This window comes from Camponotus floridanus, unplaced genomic scaffold (genome assembly GCF_003227725.1).
Source record: "Camponotus floridanus strain SB8 unplaced genomic scaffold, Cflo_v7.5 scaffold3, whole genome shotgun sequence".
NCBI classification, from domain to species: domain Eukaryota; kingdom Metazoa; phylum Arthropoda; class Insecta; order Hymenoptera; family Formicidae; genus Camponotus; species Camponotus floridanus.
In genome coordinates, this window is record NW_020229436.1 from 3,852,339 (window position 1) to 3,874,935 (window position 22,597).

Here is a 22,597-nt window from a genome sequence, read left to right on the forward strand (position 1 = left end):
TTGTAGAGAGACTTGTGGGTGGGTCGACGGCCACGTAAATCACCGGTTACATCGGTCGATGCTCCGATCGATGTGACGTCCCAGGTGGTCTATTCTTGTAGTATCGGAAAACAATGAATCTAATGTGTAGCGCGTGCAAAAAATGCCAAAAATCCTATCCAGAAGCCGAGATGAGAGATATAAACGGACGGAAGATATAAATACAATCGTATCTGCAATACATATGTACACACCATACGTTGCTTTTACATAGGATCTAAACAACGATAAGCTGCATCTATTGCATGTATAATTCCGTATCGTCAGTAATGTTTTTGTCCAAGTAATTTTTAATCGAACAAAAATGAGAAACACGCATTATGCGATTTATCTCGCTGAAAATCACATTTATATAAATTCGTAATATTGTAAGCACGATTAAGAATCGTGCTTATGTTATTAAAGTATTATTTTATTATTCCTCATCGAAAAATAAATCCATGATGAATGAAGACTAAAGATGCCATCTTCTCAAATATAGCAGAGGGAGAACGATCGCGCATCGCATAAAATTCTCGAGAGGATAAAGTTTCCAGCTTACAATACTGTAATGCACTTCAAGCATAACAACGTCAATCGTAAAATCGTGAATCAAAGCGCAATGTCATCCAGGATCTGTTTAACATGCATGGAATTTTTCAATAAGGAAAAGAGAGATAAAGCAGTCGGTTTCTCGCACGCGAAATCGCAAAAATCAGAGAATATCCGTTTGCATATAAACGAGCATTCGAGAGATCCACCAATTCTCTTATCCAATTAAATAAATATCCGCGTTCTACTCCTCTCATTCGCGTAATACGCGGAATTTTATTTTTTTTATCAGTTTTTTTCGTAACAAATTAAATTTACATGATTATTTGCGGACCGCGAAATCGAGTCGAATATGTATGAATGCACTCTTATGACAGGTAACTACATCAATTGTGTAATCAGCTTTCTATTTCATTTTTATCATTTCGTGTCACGTTGAATTTTATACTCATTTTTAATTAATGATAAATTAATCAACTCTCGCGAACTTAAGCGATTATTTCAAATATGCGTATTTTTGCCAAACGGAGCATAACTAATATAACATCCGTTCAAACGAACAAAGGGAATACGTAAATTTGATATGTAATAGCGGTTAACTCACTATGCTTAATGAATCAATCTTAAATTCTCCATTTCACACCATTACGCCTTTTTATTATTTATTGTTCAATGAATTATGTTATTAATGCAACATTTAAAATGTATATTTTATCTAAATTGAATCAATTGTTTCTTTCAATTAATTATTTTTCAATTAATTATTTTTTGCTACATATGTTAATTTTTAATACGATTAAATATTATTTGTTTAATTATTAAAATTTTCGTTATTGTTTTCTCTTCTGAATTAGCTGTAATGGGACGTGTGTATTTCTTTTGACAACTTATATTCTTCGTCTCGACAAACCAACCACCCTAACGGCTGACCTATTTTCAACGTCAGAGATCCCATCGATCAATCAATCGAGCATTTAGATCGGTAGCCGAGGCTAATGCGACACGACGAGCGATGAGATGGAGAGCCGAGAGGTTCCCGTGTGAATCTCGAGGCACTTGAAAACTAATGAAAACCTATGCCCACACTTTTCGTATTCGAGTGTCCATCACACATCCAGTCAATATTTGTCAATGTTTTTTTATAACAAATAATTTTATAAAATTGACAATTATAAATAAATATTTCTTATCAAATATTTTTTAATATTATTATTGACTTAAATTTAAAAAAATACGATGACAATTTTTATCGAAATAACTCTCTCAAAAATAGAGAAATAAACATCCGAAATTTTATTTTTTAAGCAAACTTTGGAAATGTTCGAATCGAATAATCGTAGTTAGAATCTTTGATTCGTCTTAGTTTATTCCACAAATTCTTAGAGCTTTTTCTTCTACTTGTATCGATAAAAAATGTCAAAATTTTTCAAGAAAATAAAATCAAAATTATAGACACAAATTAACTTTTATTCCGAGGAAACGCGGAGTTGAAAAACACTGCATTACCACTATATGTTGCAGTAATGCGTAAGCTTGTAGTGCACAGCACAAGTGCACTCTATGTAACTGCCAAAGCGCATCCGAGTAACATACATGCGGTTCGATGCAGCAAGGATCGAGCGCAGCCCAATGTATGTATGTACACCAAATTGCCGGCAGCTAAATGATTAATCGCTTCTTGCAGTTGCTTACAATCTCTAATTACTTTACCATCCTAATACTCTCGGCATTCTATAGTAGAAACTGTGCATTTTCTGCCGATTATTTTATCATTCCCTATTCTATTAATTTAGTATATTGTATTTAGTACACTTCTCTTCAATAAAATTTAATTGAAGAGTGTCTTTTTATATCACATTAATTCCCAATGCTAATTATTTTAATAAGTATACACAGTGCGATTAACAAAATCAATTCATCTTTTCTTTAATAATATTTATTTATCGTATATTGTTTGTACGGAAAAAAATAATCAAAATATTTAATTTAATAAAAAAATTGTAACTTTCTGAAAAACTACAATTCTAGAAAAAAAGTGATTCGATATTTCTCCATCAGGATTAACGTATCTTAGACTTTCAGTGAAAAAGTCTTATCACATGTATGAATGAATAAATTATAGCGTCGTAAAAATCACCCTCTATAAAATAAATGTCGAACATTCGCCGAACAATTTGGTAAAATGGAGGGAAATATCCACTCCGTTGTAGCCAATAAAAAAAGTTGGCGACGATGTCGCCAGCAGGATGTGATACATACATAGCACATATGTATCTATGTTAAATGCGCAAGCTTTGATGCAACAAGGCGCGTCGCGATGCAACCGATGCGAGAGCTGCATGTCCAAGTTGTTCGGGATAAATTCTACAAATTCGCACTTCATTAGCTTATACTACAATTGTTGGCGCTTTTCCGATATATTACTTTTTCTCTTTCTGTCTCTTTTTTCCTGTTTTTCTTATTAAACATATTATACTCGTAAATTTCAAATGTTCCAACGCTTTATGAAGATTTACAGAAAGAAAAAAATATTAATTTTTTTAGGAAAATACATTTAACGAAAATACATTTTGATTTTGTAAAATATCCTAAAAAAAGGATATCCTAAATAAATTACAGAAAGAAAGAAATTTAAAAAACAAAATTTTTCGATAAAAAGGATGGAAAAGGGATTAAAATAATAGATGTATTATTAAAATAGTCTCATTAAATATCCTTTAATGTTAAAGATTTATTATTATTTAAATTTTTGTTCACTGATACTAGCGTGTGTTATTAATATTTTATTATATAATTACGTCTATTATCGTTAATCAATTTAATTAATTGATACATTGTTTTGATATTTCTCTCCCTTTCTCTATTTTCACATTTTATGCGTTTATTAATGTATAATTTATACGTATATTTCTGTTCTCGAGAAGTACGCTATATGTTTTATTGGTGCGCAAAATGGGATTTACTTATCGGATCATATCTATTGATGCTTGTAAAAGCACTGCAAGTGACGTCACGGAAACGACGTATAAATTTATTGTGTTCATATGCAAAAGAGAAGTATGGAACACCCACACATGAAACATTGTACGTATATAACAACTTAACTGCAGTCGTTTCGCGGAGAGTTTGTTGAAACGTGCATGTATTTTGCATATAACGTTAAATACAGCGAGTTAAATGCAATGTGTTTCCTCATTGCGCTTTACTTAATCTGTTTACGACGTTAGTAAATTTTACATTGTCAAAATAATGGCATAACGGGCTGTTGATCTTGTGTGTCGCGAAGTATAATATGAATTTGCGCTTGGATCTCAGCCACGTCGAAATTAACGAATTGACTGTTATTAAACATATATCAAAATAATATTTTTATGGCAAATTTAATTGGACTAACAGAAATTCGATTCATTATTTCGTTTGAAATATTTGTTAAGTTATTGTTCAATTATAAAATTTGTTTTCATAACTTATAACTTTCATCAAAATTGATATATATAAAAGTTACAAAAAAAATTAAATGTCGCGAAATAGCTGTCAATATCCTGCATTTATTATCTATAAAAATATTATAGATTAAAAAAAAACAAAGTTGCAATATTGATTTTTATCACGAAGCAGGATCAAATAAGTTTTTTCCCAAATATTTCGTAGCGATGTATTCCTTTTCGTGTCCACGACTAATATTATTTATCCTTTGCAAGTGGCGATCGTGTTGAAGAAAACAACACGGTCGGCCACTCGAAGGAAACGCACACACGTTACAAATCGAGGAAACACACGCGAGCTCTCGGAGAAGAAATGAACGAATGTTAAACGAAGAAACCTCGTATAACTCGTATAGATGACGAATGGTGGCATTAAAAAAGTTTGTCGGCGATCGTGTTCAGAAAAATTGGCGATCGACCAATTCTCGCTGTCATCGAGGGACAGCTTCAAGTTATCCGAAATTGAGTGTGTGTCGAGGACAGCATGTCGGAGGAGGATGGGGTCAGAGAGGAAGAGGAATACGAAGATGGAGCAAAGTGAACACAACAAGATGGCAAGACGGAGATAGAATTCCAAGGGAGGCGAAATGAAAAAAAGAGAGAGAAACAAACGAAGTGAGAAGGTGGCGAGTACGAAAGGAAGATCGAGAGAGAAATACCAAGAGGGAGAGGACAGAGGATGGAAGGGGAAGGAGCGGTGGCGGTCCAGGAGCAAGAGTAGCGGGGGAGGGTCGTGGCTTCGAATCAGGGGCTGCTTTCAGAGAAGCACGCAGTGCTCTCTCGTCTCGCGAGCCGGGAGAACGAGAGAGAACGTGCGTATTGGACCGCGAAAAGAGGGTAGTCCTCGCGTGTTCTCTTCCCAGGTGTTTTCACTCTCGCGTGCCCCTCGTTCCCGCCAAAAAAGTACGAAGTACCAAAAGGAGAAAATTGCGGAAATCACCAATCAACATCTTGTACCCCTTTCCTTTCTCCCTTTCCCTCCCCCTCCTCCGCCGCACCCTTGCCTCGTTCTTTGCTGTTCATCTCCGTAAAATCTGGACGAGGCATTCGGGGATGAGACGACAGCTGATTAACGCGTCGGGATTTAAGAGCAGGTGGAAGATCAGGGCTAACGCTCGAGACTGACAACGTGATCTTTCGAGGTATCTCTCGACAAAGTGACATCGGAAAAATCTCAAACGAGCCATACATTAAAACGCATTGATTAAGATTTAAGACAAGTGTGAGATGAAAAATTAACGCTCGCGGAAGATCAGAATATAATGATTTACTTAAGATAACTTTCGTTCAAATTTTTCTCCTCATTTCTTTCGCACGATCGATGGAAAGATTGATACATCTCCGATCGATCTGAAACTCTCGATCTTAATCGAGACATTTTTAGAACATTTTAGAAAGATACCGATATTTCATCATGAATTAATTAACTTCGAAACTGAAGAGATTAACGTGGCAAGTGCTTTGGTTTCAACTGTGACGGTGATATTTCAGTGAGTTCACTGATCCGCGATATTCTTTTATTATCACAGAAACGAGAAAAAATCATTTAATTCAATTTAAATTTCGTTTCCTTTTATTTTCAAATTTTATAATGGGACTTTAATTAAACTTGATTAACATGTAAATTGTTCTTAAAAGATAATATTGCGAGACAAAGAGATAAAAACAGTAAGGTGAAAGAAATATAAAAAAAAAATAAAAATGTATAATATAAGAATAAGATAAGCATATAAAATCTATTTAAAATATAAAAGCTGCAGTTTTTAATTTAGTTTTTAATTAACAAATGCTGACTAATCTGGAATATACCAAAGATTTTTTAAAAGCACTTTATTTGCACATATTTTTAATAAAGATTAAATGCTTAATATTAAAAGCGAGAGGAAAATGTCCACCGCATTACTTAATATTAGAAGTGAAAAAAGTAGTTAGCGCGTGCGATCGCACTTAACTGGTTCAACGAAATAAACGTGGTTTAAAGACTCGGGCGAGAATAGTAGAAGGGTTAACGCCCAGAAGAACCGCAATAGGATCCTCGTGATATTTCGGACTAGAGACTAGTTGAGGCGGCGACACACGCCGCTTTTGGGAAACTTTAACTCGTAATACATATCCAGGATTTTCTCGTTGACATGTTTGTCGCCCATAGTTAACGCTACAGTTGCGATTCGGAGAGAGAAGCTCCGTCCAGCTCGGAACTTTGACCCATATCTTCTCACCGTGTTAACTGCATTTATTTGACATGAAAAAAGCATTTAGTAAGCACGTAGCAAGATTAATCTCGAAGAAAAGTTATTATTTTCGCAACATAAACATAATATCAATTTTTATTTATTTCTATTCAAAGTACCATTTCCTTAAAACATTGATTATAAGTTCTCTCGCAATCATATGTAATATGAAATCCGTTATTATTGTTAGAAGAGATCTAAAAGCTTTGATACTCAACTTTGTTTTCAACTTTTTCTCGTAAAAATTCCGAGCGCGGAATTATTCTATCAAAGAGCAACAACAATAAATGCAAGCGGATTGTATCACAGTCATTCCATGAAATAGGTTGATATAAAACAGCATTCTTTAAATGAAATCGAGTATCATTCGTTTATTAATTTTATACATAATATAATTGTAATTTTTTTCAGAGTATGTCACGCTTTAAAACGCGAAAGTTATTCTGATTTTAATAAATTATATAATATTCAAAGTATTATTTAATTATTATTTAATTATTATTTATTTATTTTTTAAACTTTCAAAGAACTTCTCCACCAATAATTTCCATCATTCACACTGTAGTCAACATGTTAATAACTCAAATATTTAACATTACATTATTAATAATCAAATGTTAGAATAACCAAATATTTAGAAATTATTATTATGCTAACAATCATACAGAAAATAATCACTTCTAGTGTTAATTAGGTTAAACAAAAATTTTAATTTAATAGAGAATTTCAATATTATATACCCAAGTTTTTTAGTGTTCAATAAAACTTCGACATAAAATCGTGATAAAAATAAAATGATCGTTTTTCTTATACATCTGTAACAATTTTTATATAAATCAGGAGAATTGAGCTTTTAACATCTTACATAATGTTTGCGAATTTCTGCAAGATTCAGGATGGTCAAGCAGTCAGCCTCGTTGCTGCATACGGCAAATCTGAAAAGCAATTCCGTCAAGGAGGCTGGCCTTTCGTTGATCTTACTCCGCGCGAGATTCTCGTCGTTCTATTTGCCGAGCCGAAGAAGAGTTTGTCTTTCCGGGTCGTGGGTCGGGCTTTATTTAATTATTCCTCTCGGCAGATATACTCGCTCAAATCGCGTTGAAGACCGAGTCTTTCACTGGACATAGATATAGCTGAAGACTCTAATTTGAACCACGAATTCGACTGATTTGCGAAAAATGAGAACAAATGGGTTTAGAAATATCAGCAATCTCATAAATTGAAAGTGATTACGTGCAAACGTTAATATCCATCCGAATGAAATATCGGCGTCTTCGTTATTTTGCACGCTGACTTTGTAATATTTGTCGATTCGATTTTGTTCCGCGTAAAATTAGCGAATCCAATTAAGCGTACGGCATCTAACGAGCGAACTTAATTTAACTCGTTCTTCCGAACGCGTCTCTTTATGTCGGTCGCGTCGCCGTTTTGGAAATTACGCGCCAATAGGGCCGCGCTTTTTGCCAGGTCGAGGACTAATTTTGGCATAAATTCACCCTTGTCACTCTAAATAGAGAGGCTAAAAAGGATGCACATATGTTCGTGCGAGTATAGAGATTGCCTTTGTCTTCTCGTTCTCTCTTCCTCTAAAGATAAGAGGCAAGATAAATTAATTTGGCAATGCAATTTAATCCCAACTAAATTGAATTAAATTTCAAAGACTAGGCATATAATTTTTCGTCTGATGTTGAGTTTATCTTTCTGCTTCGAGTCGTCGAAATAAAAAACTGTATCATAAAAATCGCGACAAACTAACTTTTCAAATCGAAGATCATCGAGAATTTAGTTAATTCGAATTAATATAATAAAATGTATAATTCGCTTTAAATATCAATATTATCTTTTTTTCATACAATTATAAATCAATTTAATTCCGTATAATTTTATCTGCTAAAGGGAGAAAATTTTTACCGGTATCACTGTAGAAAACCATAGAGCAATAAAAATAAAAAACTCGCGAATTCTCTTCCCCAAAGTAACGCGAAAGGTTGCTTTCAAAGTAAGATCTAATTTCGGAACAAATTCGCTCTCGCTCGTGAGTGGTTCACCAAAGGAAAGGCCGGCGTGTAAGTTTCCATCGGCAACCGAATTTGTCTTTTCCGTTCGCGTCGATGAAAACAAGGAACAAATCCCGTTGCTAAACTTGCAACCGAAACAGTTCGATTGTGCTGATGAGTTCGAATGCGCGATGGAAACTTCGGTGCGGTAAATAGCCTCGACGCGTTCTGACGTAACCGAGGAAGTTCTCGGGCTGCGATTGTGTCCAGACTAGCGGAAAGAATAAAATGAGATCGAACTTCGATCAGACTCGATTATAGTGCTTATTCGAATTAACGGAATACAAAGGGTGCATCTGCAAGTTACATTAAAGTAATCAGCGTTATTTGAATCAATACAATACTTAGAACACTATCAAATTTATTCTGATTTCGGAAGATTAAATAGCAATAAAGAGAATACAATTATCGATATAAATGTTAATATATTTAATTTTTTTTTAAAGTATAATATATTTAAGAATATGATAGAGAAAAATTGGTCACTTTTATCATATTGCACAAAAGAAGGGATCAGACGATCAGACGATCAAAAATAACAAGGGACACCAGTTATTTGTTTATTCATCTCGTATATCGAATATTAATTCGACCAATAGACGGAGTAATTAAGATGGAATTGATTAACATATCGAACGTCGGTGACGAAAATATTCCCGCGTCGAGGAAGCTAAATCGGGCTGGTAGCTACGAGATAATGACCGTAATTGACACGATAGTACAATACCGATGTATTGAGCCACTGGAGGTAGGTTAAAATAATCTCGCAGCTGCTATGTGTGTGCTCTTGTTTCTCTCTTATCTAAATATACTTCGTTAATTCGGATATGTGTGTGAGTCTGCACACTTTACGTCACATACACCGTCATAGGAGCTCCTCGGAAACGTTGAATGTAATATTAAACAATGGTGTGGCAGGAACGAACGTTGAATATGATTGACAAAATCCCGCGTTCGCATATTAAGTTTGACGTTGCATCTCACAAATTCGATGTTGAAGAATTTAATTTTACGTTGCACGTGTCGTTTACATGTCATTAATAAGCTATGGTTTTTTAAAATATGCATAGTTCTCGATATTAAAATATATTATTCGTATCAACTGCGCGTGAAACGCATGTGTAGTAAACATTTTTCTCCCGTATAAATTTCAATTGTTTCATTTATTTTTGTAAAAGATAAAAGTTTTACTTCTTTTTCTTCTTAATAATATTTTCAAGCTTGAATATTCTGCTCACATTCTTCTAATAACGGTTTTACTCAATTGGTCTTTTAGCGACTAGTGGTATAAAATGAATTGTAAACATTGCATTTTGAGATGCTTCTTTTAACATGGAATTTCTTCTACGCTCATTAAATTTAATGACGAATTTTTTCACTAGTAATTATTATTGCTTCGTGAAAAGATACTCTTTTTTAGATTATTATATACTTTTAGTAATATAAGATATATCGAATTTTATTTGAATTTTTTCCATTAAAACGTGTCTTAAGAAATTTTATTCTACACAAATATTTATTTTTTTTTCTAAAAGAATATTCACTTATCACTTATTTATAAGACTACTGTCAATTTTCTGTTTTTTACTTATCAGATTAATTAAAAGCAAATTTCCTGAAATATTTTCTAAAACTCAAGAAAAAGTCGTTTAATTTTTCTCATCTTTACATCATCCTTATATCCATGCTAGAAAATTAAACTTCTTGAGGCTTCTCTCATGCAGGAGAATCACGATGCAGACATGAGGAGTTTTATAGGCGAGCATAAAGTGCGATAATATAAGACGCTCTAACGAAACGTCTTCTTTCACACAATCACAATATACAAATAAAAAGATATTAGATAGTAGAGAAAAGTGGTGGTTGCTTCAATTTCACATTTAACTAACAATTTAGCTAACAATAAGTTAATAAGGTTTCACTAATTAAATCTCTTAAATATATATAAAAGTAAAATCTTATTTCTTCGACTGGAAGCAAGAACTTGCTTCAATCTTAAGCAATTTTGCTCATCATCAGATGGTTTCATTTCTCATTCATTTTCCAATAAAAGAAAAAGAAAAATAGAAAGAAAAATCGAATAAAAAAATAAAGGAAGGACAATCCTGCATGATTAATTAACTATTCGATATTTCATGTTGATTATTTCTCGCGCCCACGGCCGCCGAGATAAAAAAGTGAGACATAAAATACGTGAAAGATTTATTGTCGATATCCACATGAAATAATCAAATCTTTCAAAAATGTCAAGGATAAAAGATGTGGAAATTTAATCAGTCGCAATAGACATATGTATCGTGAAAACAGATTATTTCAGAATTGTTGCAATCAAATAATCTTTCTATCTTTAGATGACATTTTTATTTCTTTCATATTCATATCATCTCGCGCATCGAACGTAATTTACATACGTGCGAGATCGAATTAAAAACGCATTTCCCAGCGGGAACTCTTTATAATGCGCCGTTCGTAGTTACATTTTCGCAACAAACTAAATTTCACTCAGCAGCAATTAGCGACTATTGCCCGCAGCGTGCGTAAAGCACACCTTTTTACCCATTTGCGTCATAAATTATCCAATGGACAGGTGGATTCTATGCAACTAGCTTGCTTCTTCCGCGTAAAGCGATATTTGTAATGCTGTTTATGCAAGTAGTATATTTGTATTTATTTGCCTTACAAAGTACATCCACGTTAATTCGCCACGTTCGCCAGCACTTTCATCAAAGACTACCGCGTTTTATTGCACTCGTGACTTGCATAGAGTTGCACGCAAATTCACGCCGAGGTGTACGGATGATAATCACCCACTTCTTAAAGAGCATCGGTTTAAATTAGATCGGAGACATAAAATAAAATAAATTCCATAACATATAAAAATAACATGTTCGTATTCAGTTCGTATTCAGTTTTAATTAATTTAATAAATTAGAATGATAATAAATTATCGGTTGCTTATTTTACACATGAGTTTAAGTGCCGGATCAATAATGATAAGCAAAGACAAAAATTATGCTCATGAATAGCAAACATTAAAAACTAAATAGAGAATCATGAATGGACATTGCCATAACTTCGTTGTTTAGGGTCGGATTATTTCTCCCCTGGGCGAAAGCCCAAGGCTGCGCCCGTAGCTCCTGAATATTGTAACATCGCCGTAGTTTGTAGCACTTTGTACACTGTGATAAGGACATTTGCAATATCGATGCAAAACCAATTACATCGCCGCGAATATATCGATCCAATTCATGTCTGTGAATATTTTAGAGTGTCTCTTTGCATCCTTTTATAATTAATCAACTGGAGGTACATATTAATCTCATTTTATCTTAAATAGAGGATACGTATTATTTTATTTTTTATCTAATTTTTTAAATTCGAGATTGACTTTTTCTCAAAGCATATTCAAATACACATACAATATTTCAATTATTCGAAAATAAAATTATTTCTTTGTTCTCGAATTATAGAGAAAATTGACAAGGATTTCTCTTATTCTATTATTACTTATATTCTATATTTTATTATTTCATAAATAAGAACAATATTTTCAAAATCTATTTATCAAATTTTTAAAATAGAATACTTAACAATTGAGAAAAAAATATAATTTTAATCAAAGCTAAAAAATTTGTCTTCTTTTTTTTAATTTTTACTACATATCATTTCAATCGATATAAATAACAAATTCTGAATATCCTTGCTTATTTTGAAAAAGGAGAAACTTAAAGATAACGAAGGGATAATACTCATAAAAGAATAACAAATATGATTCAAGTTCTTTTGAAAAAATAAGTGTTTAAAAAACGTCGTAAATGTAGATTTTATAAAACTGAATGAAAATTTCCGCACTTTTCATTATCTCACAAGAATATATTCGTTTCAACCGCCTAAGAATTTCTGAAACGACCATTTCACCATGAGGAAGAGATAAAAAAGAATGTCCTCATTTTTTTTTTGATGAATACTTGCGTGAAATGATCAGTGAGCGTTCACAAGGGAAACGTTACTGCTCTCTTTTTGCCTATAGACTCACTTTACGTTCTACCATAATAACATAAGTATCTCTCAACCTATGTGGCAATACTTCCGCAGCTGGGATATCTGAATACTTTTATATGCTAAGATGCCTGAATATTGTTATAATGAAGACAGATCTAAAAAAAGCGTACCTCGTAAATTCTAACTGCATAAATTTTGGCTTTCATAATTTCGTGTTATAATAAAAAATATAATAAAAAATATAATAATATATTTAAGTAGAAATAATATATTTTTGCCTAAACATTCCATAATATATCATTTTTTTCATCAGAAAAATATTAAATTGTATTATAGTTAGCTGTTATGATAGTTATTGAGTTGAAAAAATATTATAGTTATGATATAGTTAAATCTCTGTTTATCGCAAAAATTGTGATAAAATTTTAAATATTTTTTATTATGTAAAAAATATTCTTCATTTAATTTTCATTATTATCACAGCATCATTTAGTATGTTAAATAAACATGTTAGCAAATGTAAATTTGCAAATGGTAATTTGCATACAATTATTTATCAAGTTTAAAATCTATTTAAAATCCTTCATATAGTTTTAATGTTAAAGTTGTGTTTTAAGAAATTAGAAGATGTTGAAACGAAATTGAGAGCATTCATCGATATCATTCTTTAATCTCGCATAAATAATATTACAATAATTCATAACATAAAATAATGTAAAATGTATCTCAAATGAAATAATCTGAATTAAATACATTATCATTTATCATTGTGAAAAATAATTTACGTAATTCCAGGTAAAATCGTAAGTCTCGACTTTAAAGATTTTTTCCGCACAAAAAAGAATAATTGCATTCGCGCAGGATTAAAGGAGGATACGATCGACAAAACACACACAAAGACCGCATTTGCTCGTTCCGGTACACTATCGCACGAACGCGATAAAGCTAACGGCATTATCGGCTCGATATGTCTCGATATCTCTCTCAATATGTCTTTTCGCGCGACAGGGCAGTTTTGCATCTCCGTCGACGCAGGTTTTGCGCCTCGTTGCATCGGGGCGCGTCGCATAATCCGTTCTGCATTAGAGGACGCACGAAGAAAATGCGCAGACTGGTGCACAAAAGCCGCGGATTCGTTTTTCCGATATGCCCAATTGCATCTATCAGCGCCGGCCTTAAAACGTTCAGCTGCGACGAGAAACTATTTTATCAAAACGACTTTTCTCTATTTCTTATGTAGAATGTAGAATAAGATATGAATTTTAAAATTTCGACTTTTATTGTTTTCCAAAGATTTGGGACAATATCTTAATAATTAGAATTAAAGAGTTAGAATTTGATGTAAAAAAAGATTTCACGCATCTCTAAAACCGGTCCTGATTACGATTACAATGAATATTTATAGCTTGTATATTTTGCTTACATTTCTTGCACAAAGATACCTGCTCGCGCATCACAAATACATCGCGGTCGATCCGTTCGCAATTTTTATTCATCCTTCTCTTTGTGCGCCATTCCTTTGTAACACGTGTTACAAAGCGATGCAATCGAAAAACGAGTTTTCCATCGCTACCGTTGTTTTCGAGATTTTTGTTACATATACGATTCCGCGTTTGTCTTGTTAGCGATAGCTTCGATGACTTTTGCATAATAAGACGATGTATATAAGAAAATAATAATTTTCTAATTCTTGTAAAAATAATTATCTTCAGATAGATTTTTTTATTCAAATTTCGTGTAATATTGGTTCAACAAAATTGCAGACTATGCGCAGATTTTTCACGCATCATGCGATGATGCGTGACGTGTAAGCAATGTAATATTTTGTAAAATTGAATCTCAAAACCACACGCAACCAATCCACGAGTGCATTGTGCAAAATTTCCAAAAAAACGAGACATTTATCGATTAATATTACGTCACGCAAGGAATAAAAACACGCAACGCGATTCGTGTCACGCACTTGGTACGAGCTTCTAAAATTGACGTGCGCGTGAATCTACAGATTTCGTTTTACATATTTTTCACGCGATATGTATTAAAATTTTAGCGTTTTTCAACGTTTTTTGAGTGACGGTACTTGTCCTCATATTACGTCGTTGAAAATGTTATAGATCGTTTTCCTCGACCATTCTTGACAAGACGATACATGAGACAGGCTCACCTTGCCTCGGTCGCCTTATCATCGAATTCTCATTAACTGAGTATAAGACTCTTTTCTCTCGGTAAAAGAACGAAAAATGATTACCGGGAATGTTAAACAATGTTTTAAAAGCATTTTCAAAACAATTTTTCTGGAAACAGTCTCGAAATATCGTTACAAAATATTGTAAATCGATAAATGTAAATATGTATCATGATCATTTTATATCAATTTAAAAATATATATATGATATTTTATCGTTTCTCATTTAATATATAAATAAAGAATATAAATCTACAGATTAACGCAAAAAAATTTTAAATGTTATAAACATAAATGTGTGTGTTATAAATATGGAGAAATAATCGCTTTACAAAACTTTAATTAAAACATTATTCTGTAAACAGGATAAAGTAACATTTATTTTAATTATTTATTTATTATTCTTACTATAGAAAGTAATATAATATCATTATAATATTATAATATTAAATAAACTGATGAGAGAGAGATAAACTCAGAGAGAAAAATTTCGATTATCATATGTCTCTTCATAATACGATTATTTTCCAACGATTTATTTTAAGAAATGATGCAAAATTTCCATAAAGCTACTTTCTGTGTAGACCTAATTAAAAGTTTGCAAGGCTCAGACATATTATTTATATTACCGAAAGCGTCAAATATAAACGGAAAGAAGTAAAAATAGTATTTTGAATGTTCAGGAATAATTTTGAAGCGGGAGAGAGTTAATTCCTACATCGATTAATGGGCTATTCTCGTATGTCGAGACAAGAGCATGATGTATCTGCCTAATTCCGGGATATTGTAGATTCGGCATTCGAGATACCGGAAGCTGTGCTACCCCGTAAAAAGCGTTGACAGACCAGCTGATATGATCGTCGCGAAAAAAGTTCAAGGGAACAGCGTAATCCATCACGAGGATCATAACGCGACTTTCTTTAGTCCTCGCATAACCGGATGCGAGGCGTTGTTAAAAATGGACGGCGGGTTTTCTTTAAAGTATTCTTTCAAGAGGTTTACCCGACCGACTGCACTTCCGGGATAAAACGAGCATGACCTGAAAATGCTGAATTGAGTTAAGTAAAGTTTAACTTTTTTTGCGCTAAAAAGAATTCTCGTGTGGGCAAAGAATCGCGAAATTGATCCTCAAGCGGACCGTCAGACAAGATTAACTGACGGAGTTTAAACAGAGGTATACGCGAAAAAAGTGGATGAAACACGGTAGGAAATTGAACTGAAAGGAATAAGCCGGTTTTAGCGGTACGTGCGAATTAAATGTAAGTTGGGGAAATTATCGATGCAATAAAGATAAACGAATAAGTTAAATACAACATTTAATTGAGATCTCTATAAAATAACGCGGAGAATTAATGAATTATATATCATATATATTGAAAATTATTAAGTTATATTGTTATATTACAATAATAAAATAACGATTTCTTTTTTATATAGATCCCACAATTTTATTTTCAATCGCAAAATTACTTATTTGAAGGATTATTACATTTATTTAAAACAGCTATACTTAAGCTTTACTTTTTGCACTTAAGATTGCAATAATAATTTTCAGTGTCTATCTGTCAAATGATCGAATTTAAATATTATTACATTGCAAATTAATTAACGTATACTCTAGATTCTTTTAATTGATTCTATTTAACTAACACGTTTATTGAACTCATTTCATCGCGAGTTATTAAATCTCAAACGGAATTCATCTTAATGCATATAAAACTTTCTTTTCACCTTCTCGAAGCATTTTATTTCAGTTAAGTTAGCGCGCCCTCGGTGCAATTTTGAATGAAATATGACGAAGGTTCAGAATGGCAAACGTAAATCGTTATGCATGTCATTAAGCATCTTGTTCGTAAACACTTATATTAATAGCATATTGTCTTATAAATTTTTTCTTCATTTGTGTGATGGAATAATTTACGTATTTTTGGAAGACCAGGAAAGCAAGTTGCACAATAATTATGATATATCTCGCGATCATTGAGACACTTCCGTTCAGGCACGGCAAAAAAGAATTTACCTTTGAAATTAAGAGTATCTCACGTTTCACGCAACAAAAGGTATGTCGGAAACGTTTTTTCACTAGTATTTCATTTCATGCGCGAAACAACCGACATTTTTCTCCACCCACATCATAATGCGAAACTATCTACAATACCGTACGCATTGAGACTACAGTCACCGTACAAAACAATCGGACAACGACGTGTTTTATTCTCACACTCGTATAAACATTCATTTACACTGTCGGGCGTAAAAATGTAGTGTGTAATAGCGGAAAAACGGTTTCCCCCTCCAATGGTTTATATACAACCAAATTTAAAAACTTGCTGCAGGAAAAAAATTTCAGTCTCTTCCTCTTTCCACGAATAAAATAATATAATCTACGAGGAAAAGTTACGATGGAAAGTATAAATTATTCTACATTTGTTTTCCATTGTGGTTGATGCCGACCAGATTTATGCTGACCAAATAACATAAAATTGGAAAAATTCAAAAATCAATATTGTCATGACTGTGATTAATCGCGCTTTCGATTTTCCAAAAACATTTTTCAAAAATACACGTTACATTTATAACGTTTTATTTGAAAAATCTCTCTCTCGATAATAATAAAGATAATATTGAATAACTTGTCGTAAATATTCTGTATTTAAATAGTGAGATAAAATACATTTTTCAATTATAAAAAAGTTAATTATTGTGAGTAACTATATCTTTCATAATAATTATATTGTTTAGTTTTCCACAATGATAACACATACAATAACAAGTAAAATGTAATGTGAAACAAAGTTTGCAGACAGACATTAATTAGAGACATAAATTAGAGTTTGCCTCAAAATAATCACGATATCTCTTTAACTTCGCGTAAAACTATTCTGCTCGATGAAAAGTTAATGATCTCGCTTCAAAATTACGATGAGATATATATATATATATATATATATATATATATATATATATATATTTTCTTGAATGGAAAACATCAAATAAAATAGTGTATGGATTTTGGCAAACTAATAAATTTTGTTATCATATGACATTTACACAATAAAGAAAATTGGAAAATTAAAGAAAGAGAGAGAGAAACGAGAAAGGAAGAAAAAGATCTAAATTCTTGAAATCTGCAGGAAACACTGCAAGAGAAAATAACACTTCAAATTCTCAATAAAAGTAGAATCCAATAACAGAAAAGGGTCTAATACTGTCAGTAATTGTTGTTGCATTAAAGTACATTTAACATTTTTTAATTACACAGTTGTTTTCACCGTGATATCTTTATTTGAACAGAATCTTTTCTCTTTAATTTTAGCGTGCGTTAAATTTACATTTCAAATTGGCAATATCTAACGTAATTTTAACTCTTCAAATTTATATAGAATTGAAAGGAAAATAGGCTTAAACTATATGTAGCTAATATAACGCTTTTTCATACAATTATCGGTTGGCGAATATCGAATTAGTTCCGGATTATACGTGTCATAAACGAAAATTATCCGAGGCACCAAGCTGCTATAGATAGGACGACTTGATTGTGTTACGACAAAATCAATATTCTATTAGCTCGTGTACGTATCGCGTCGCGTTCGCGGGAAATGAGAATCATTTTCGCATTGATGGAACACCAACGAGTGCGTGAGACGTGAATGGTACGCACGGACAAATACGCTTGTCAGCTGTGTCATAGTTAAACGTGTAAGTATATACGAGTACTCGTTGGTACCCGAAAGCACTACAAAGAAGCGCTTGACTCGAGGAGATTCGATACCTGTCAATCTGTCCGATAGTTCAAGTCACGTGCGCGTGCCGGACATGCATCCGCGCATTCAAGGTATAAAATATAATTTAATTAAAAACATAATTTATTAAAATTAATATTTTAACAATAACTCGCGTAATTTACCTTCTGTCTGATGTATTTCTCATAAAATGCACGAGCGGAATTTTACGATCTTAGATCTTTCTAGATTAATTATTCTCAGTCATAAATATAATTCTCATTTTCTCTTTTCATTAGAGTAAGTGCAATACACGGAAGAAGAGAAAATTATAGTTTGATGATATTACGCAGATTAATCAGTCGTATTAAAGGCCAGCAATATAAGTCAATTTATGTCATTCAGTAGATAAATGATCTGACTATTCGCATTTATTATTACAAAACATGTATGATATATAGTAATGATTCTGAAATATAGAACAATGAGAAATAGTCGTCACTATTTATCGCAAAATAAATTATTCATAGACAAACAACTGCTGTCACTGCTGATATTTATACTGATCTGCTAACGTTGCAAAATGTTAACGATAATATTGCCGATATGATAATTTGCGATAAACGCACGTCGACAAAGGACGACGTTAAGCCAACTGTGATGAATGGCTAACGAATCGAGAATGAATCGATTAACGACAATAATGAATGGCAGCCGTGCCTCCAACGTCAGATCGGCGGAGATATGAAACCGGCTCGTCGCTATCCAGCTATCCCCTGGGATCTATCCCGGTCATATCCCGCAAAACCCTCCGAATGAAAAGTCGATATAGCAGACAATGGGTCACCCAGGCGTTTTCAAAGTTTTTCATATGATTTTTTTATTCAGAAGGAAGAAGAAAACTTGCCGAAATCGAAAAGAATTCCACAGAGACGGCGCGCGAAAGTTATTGATTCGTTCGTAAAATGGGATGGCTCTATTGTAATTTTTTTGTAACATGTAAATTTGTAATATATCCTCGTTTAGAGTTAATATATTTTTTTTATAATAAAAAATTTTAGCATCATTAAAGAGAGAATTAAAGGAAAATTTATATTTTAACTTTATATTCTTAGAACGTCTCTTGATGTCTCTCAAGCAACTTTTTGAATACACAAAAGATGCAATAGGTTTGTCGTCTCTTTCAATTCTTTAACATTTTGTATCAGTTTCGACAAAGTTCCAAACATTATATAAAAACTTGAACAATATGTTGTTAAAATATTAAGTGACAAATACGCGAGGAATAGATTGATTTCCGCAAAAGTTTTCTAATGCGAAAAAAGTGTATCATAAAGAAGAAGAAAACTTTCCAATATTTATTCACGGCCGTAAAAACAGGTTGGACGGCTTTGAGACGAAAGAAATTTTGCGACAGTCTCTGTGTTCGCAGAAAATAAAATTTTTTTTAAATATTAAAATAATGATTCTCTTACGTTGGGTTATGTAGGGAATACAATAGTTGCAAAATAATATATTGAAGAACAAATATAAAATGTTTCCAAACTCTATTTTTTGCCACGATAGGAAATAAAGTGTACAAAGACAAAGCAGTTAATCTTCTCTCTCTCTCTCTCTCTCTCTCTCTCTCTCTCTCTCTCTCTCTCTCTCTCTCTCTCTCTCTCTCTCTCTCTTTTTCTTTATCTTTTTTTCTCTCCGTATTTTTTTCATCTTTCAACTATAATAGCATAGCATCTATCTGAGAATGATTCAATATCATTATATTAATTAGTCAAATTGTCGTCATATGATAAAATTTGTCTAATAATGCAAACTTAGAAATTGTTGCAAAAATTTCCTTTTATTTCTACTCTAATCAAATATTTTTAATATTTTATTTTATAAGACGATTTGCGTTAAAATAATCTATTAAACTACATATTGTTGCTAAATATGCCATAGTTGTGTAAATCGGAAATTTTGAATGATTTCCATGACATTAGATTCTTACATGAAACATTCGATACATGTAATGCATATCACTAATTAGACTTAGTTAGAAAATGATTTTCAATTATGCGTTACAATATAATGGCTAGTTGTTTCGATATAATTATATTCTGAATCTATATATATATATTTAAAATTTAAAAACAACGTAAATACAAAAATCGTATTAAATATAATCGCGATTAAATGTTAATACTTATAAGATTTTCCAAAAAATTCATTTTTACAATTACTTAGCAAAGGCTAAACTTTTATTACATCTAAAATTTAATTAATAAAAATCTTTCAATTTTCAATCATTTGTAATTCGAGAATTATCTTCTATGATATCTTAAGAAATGTGTAGATTAAAAGAATTATAATTATTTTGAAATATTTACTATCAAGTAGTTATACAAATAAATATCTCATTAAATTGTGATAATTAAAAATATATAAAAAACGTTTAAATTCACTTCATAAGCAAGATTGGATTTCAAAATTTCTTCGAAAGTAATTCTGGGATGATATAATTTTTTACGATAGTCAGCACCGATTCTGTTCGGTATACATATTTAATAGCGGTAAGATCTCGCATACAATATCACGAAATTTGTTTTTTTTTATGGAATATTCCTCGTTGTGAAGCCACGCGCAATAACATTTACATATTCACAACATTAGCACTGAAATGCAGTTTCCGGGAAAACGTGAATGTACTTGTGTATTACATTAAAACTGCTAAACTTGCCAAACCTTTCCATGATAAATTTTCACTATTTGCATGCATACAATGACGTTCGCAAATTTGTGAATGCTTGATTTAACAGAAAATGTAATAATTAAAATTTTGGAAAGCGCTTGCTTACATAATTTTAATAAAAACAATTCATTAATTTAGTAGTCATCAATATAATGATAAAAAAATACAATATTATCAAGTAAATTTCTTCGTCCATAAATTTCGTTATATTTCTTTGATTTATTAAAATTTATTAATATTCCTAAATCGTTGACAATGCGCGTCTGTTTTATATAATATAATATAAAAACAGCATAGAATTGTACACACTGAGAAAAAAACCGGTGAAATGATAACGAACGAATATTATACCGATCACTTTAATCGGAAAAAAAAGATCAGATATCCAATCAGAAAATATCGATCGATCGGATATCTGATCAGATATCGGATCAGAAAATTTAAAATTCGAAATTTTCCAATCAGATATCCGATTAAAGCGATCGGTATAATATCCGTTCGTTACCTTTTCATCGGACATTTCTCTCATTTTTCTCAGTGCATGTATATCATTACAAGAAATAATTTATTATTAACAAAAAGATCTTACAAAGATACATAAAGTCAACATTATCTGCAGCTTTATACAGATCCTTCTCAAAGAGACTCTACGAGTCTAAAGGGATAAACCTTTAAAATATTCCAAACGAGGAATACGTACGTGTTTCGATTTCCAATGCAAATAATTCACATTTCCGTCTCTTCCTTGGAAAACAGAAATAATTAAGAACCTTTGATCTTCAATTATCTGTTAATTAAATCTTCAATTTCTCGCGAGTGATTATTGCGGTCAAGCAAATGTTTGCATTTTAAGATTAAATATATTTGATCGTAGTCGCTAGATTTAACATATTTGCGATAATCAAAATTACGATTTTGCACATTTGATCGCAAATATTATTCAATTCATTCGCGTTATTTTATTGGAATAAGGATATCTGGTATCTTGCACATATTTTGAGCATATGTATTTTCTTACGATTAATTATAAGAGAAAACATATATATATATTGTACATCCGTTTTATGTAGCATCTCTTACAATTTTCAACAATTGTCCTACAGACATCCAACCAAACAAACTTTTTGATTTACATCCACCAAGATTAATTACATGCAAGAACTTGAGAAAACATCATAAATATGAGTAAATTCAAATAATAAATCATTCTATTATCAACAATCTCGTAAAACGAATAATCCGACGTCCCATCCATTATTTTATCCCATGAAAGTTCCTCGCTACAAAAATCATTAAGCACAATATTGCAACGAATATCGCAGGAACTTTAATGCTTTCGTACTATTATTATCTCTGAAACAAATATATATAATATTTTTCTAAAAAAAATTATTCTACGAATTAATAATACTAGGTGAGCGATATAAATTATATGATTATTTTATATAGAGGTATAATTTATATGAATAAAAGAAAAAATGTATTTGTTCAGAATAACGTTTGACTAAGAGAATAAAAAATATCGCCGGTATTTCGAAATAATCTCGTATGATTCATCGTTCAAAACCCATTTCTGGTCCGCTAAGAGCTAATCTCGAAATTGAAAAACGCCCG

General features: G+C 31.9%; 2 protein-coding genes across 5 annotated transcripts in view; one reads left to right on the plus strand and one right to left on the minus strand.

Moving 5' to 3' along the window:
- The window catches only part of LOC105251396 (midasin), an 89,982-nt gene that overhangs the window by 29,693 nt on the left and 37,692 nt on the right, over window positions 1–22,597 (minus strand). The gene's annotated exons all lie outside the window — the stretch shown is intronic.
- The window catches only part of LOC105251377, a 42,977-nt gene continuing 25,171 nt past the window's right edge, over window positions 4,792–22,597 (plus strand). For 3 of the 4 annotated variants that reach the window (XM_025410115.1, XM_011258166.2, XM_011258192.3), the window contains exon 1: window positions 4,792–5,197. The gene's annotated coding sequence lies outside the window, so the exon portion shown is untranslated. The remainder of the gene's footprint in view (window positions 5,198–22,597) is intronic. The other variant, XM_025410116.1, reaches the window with a different exon arrangement.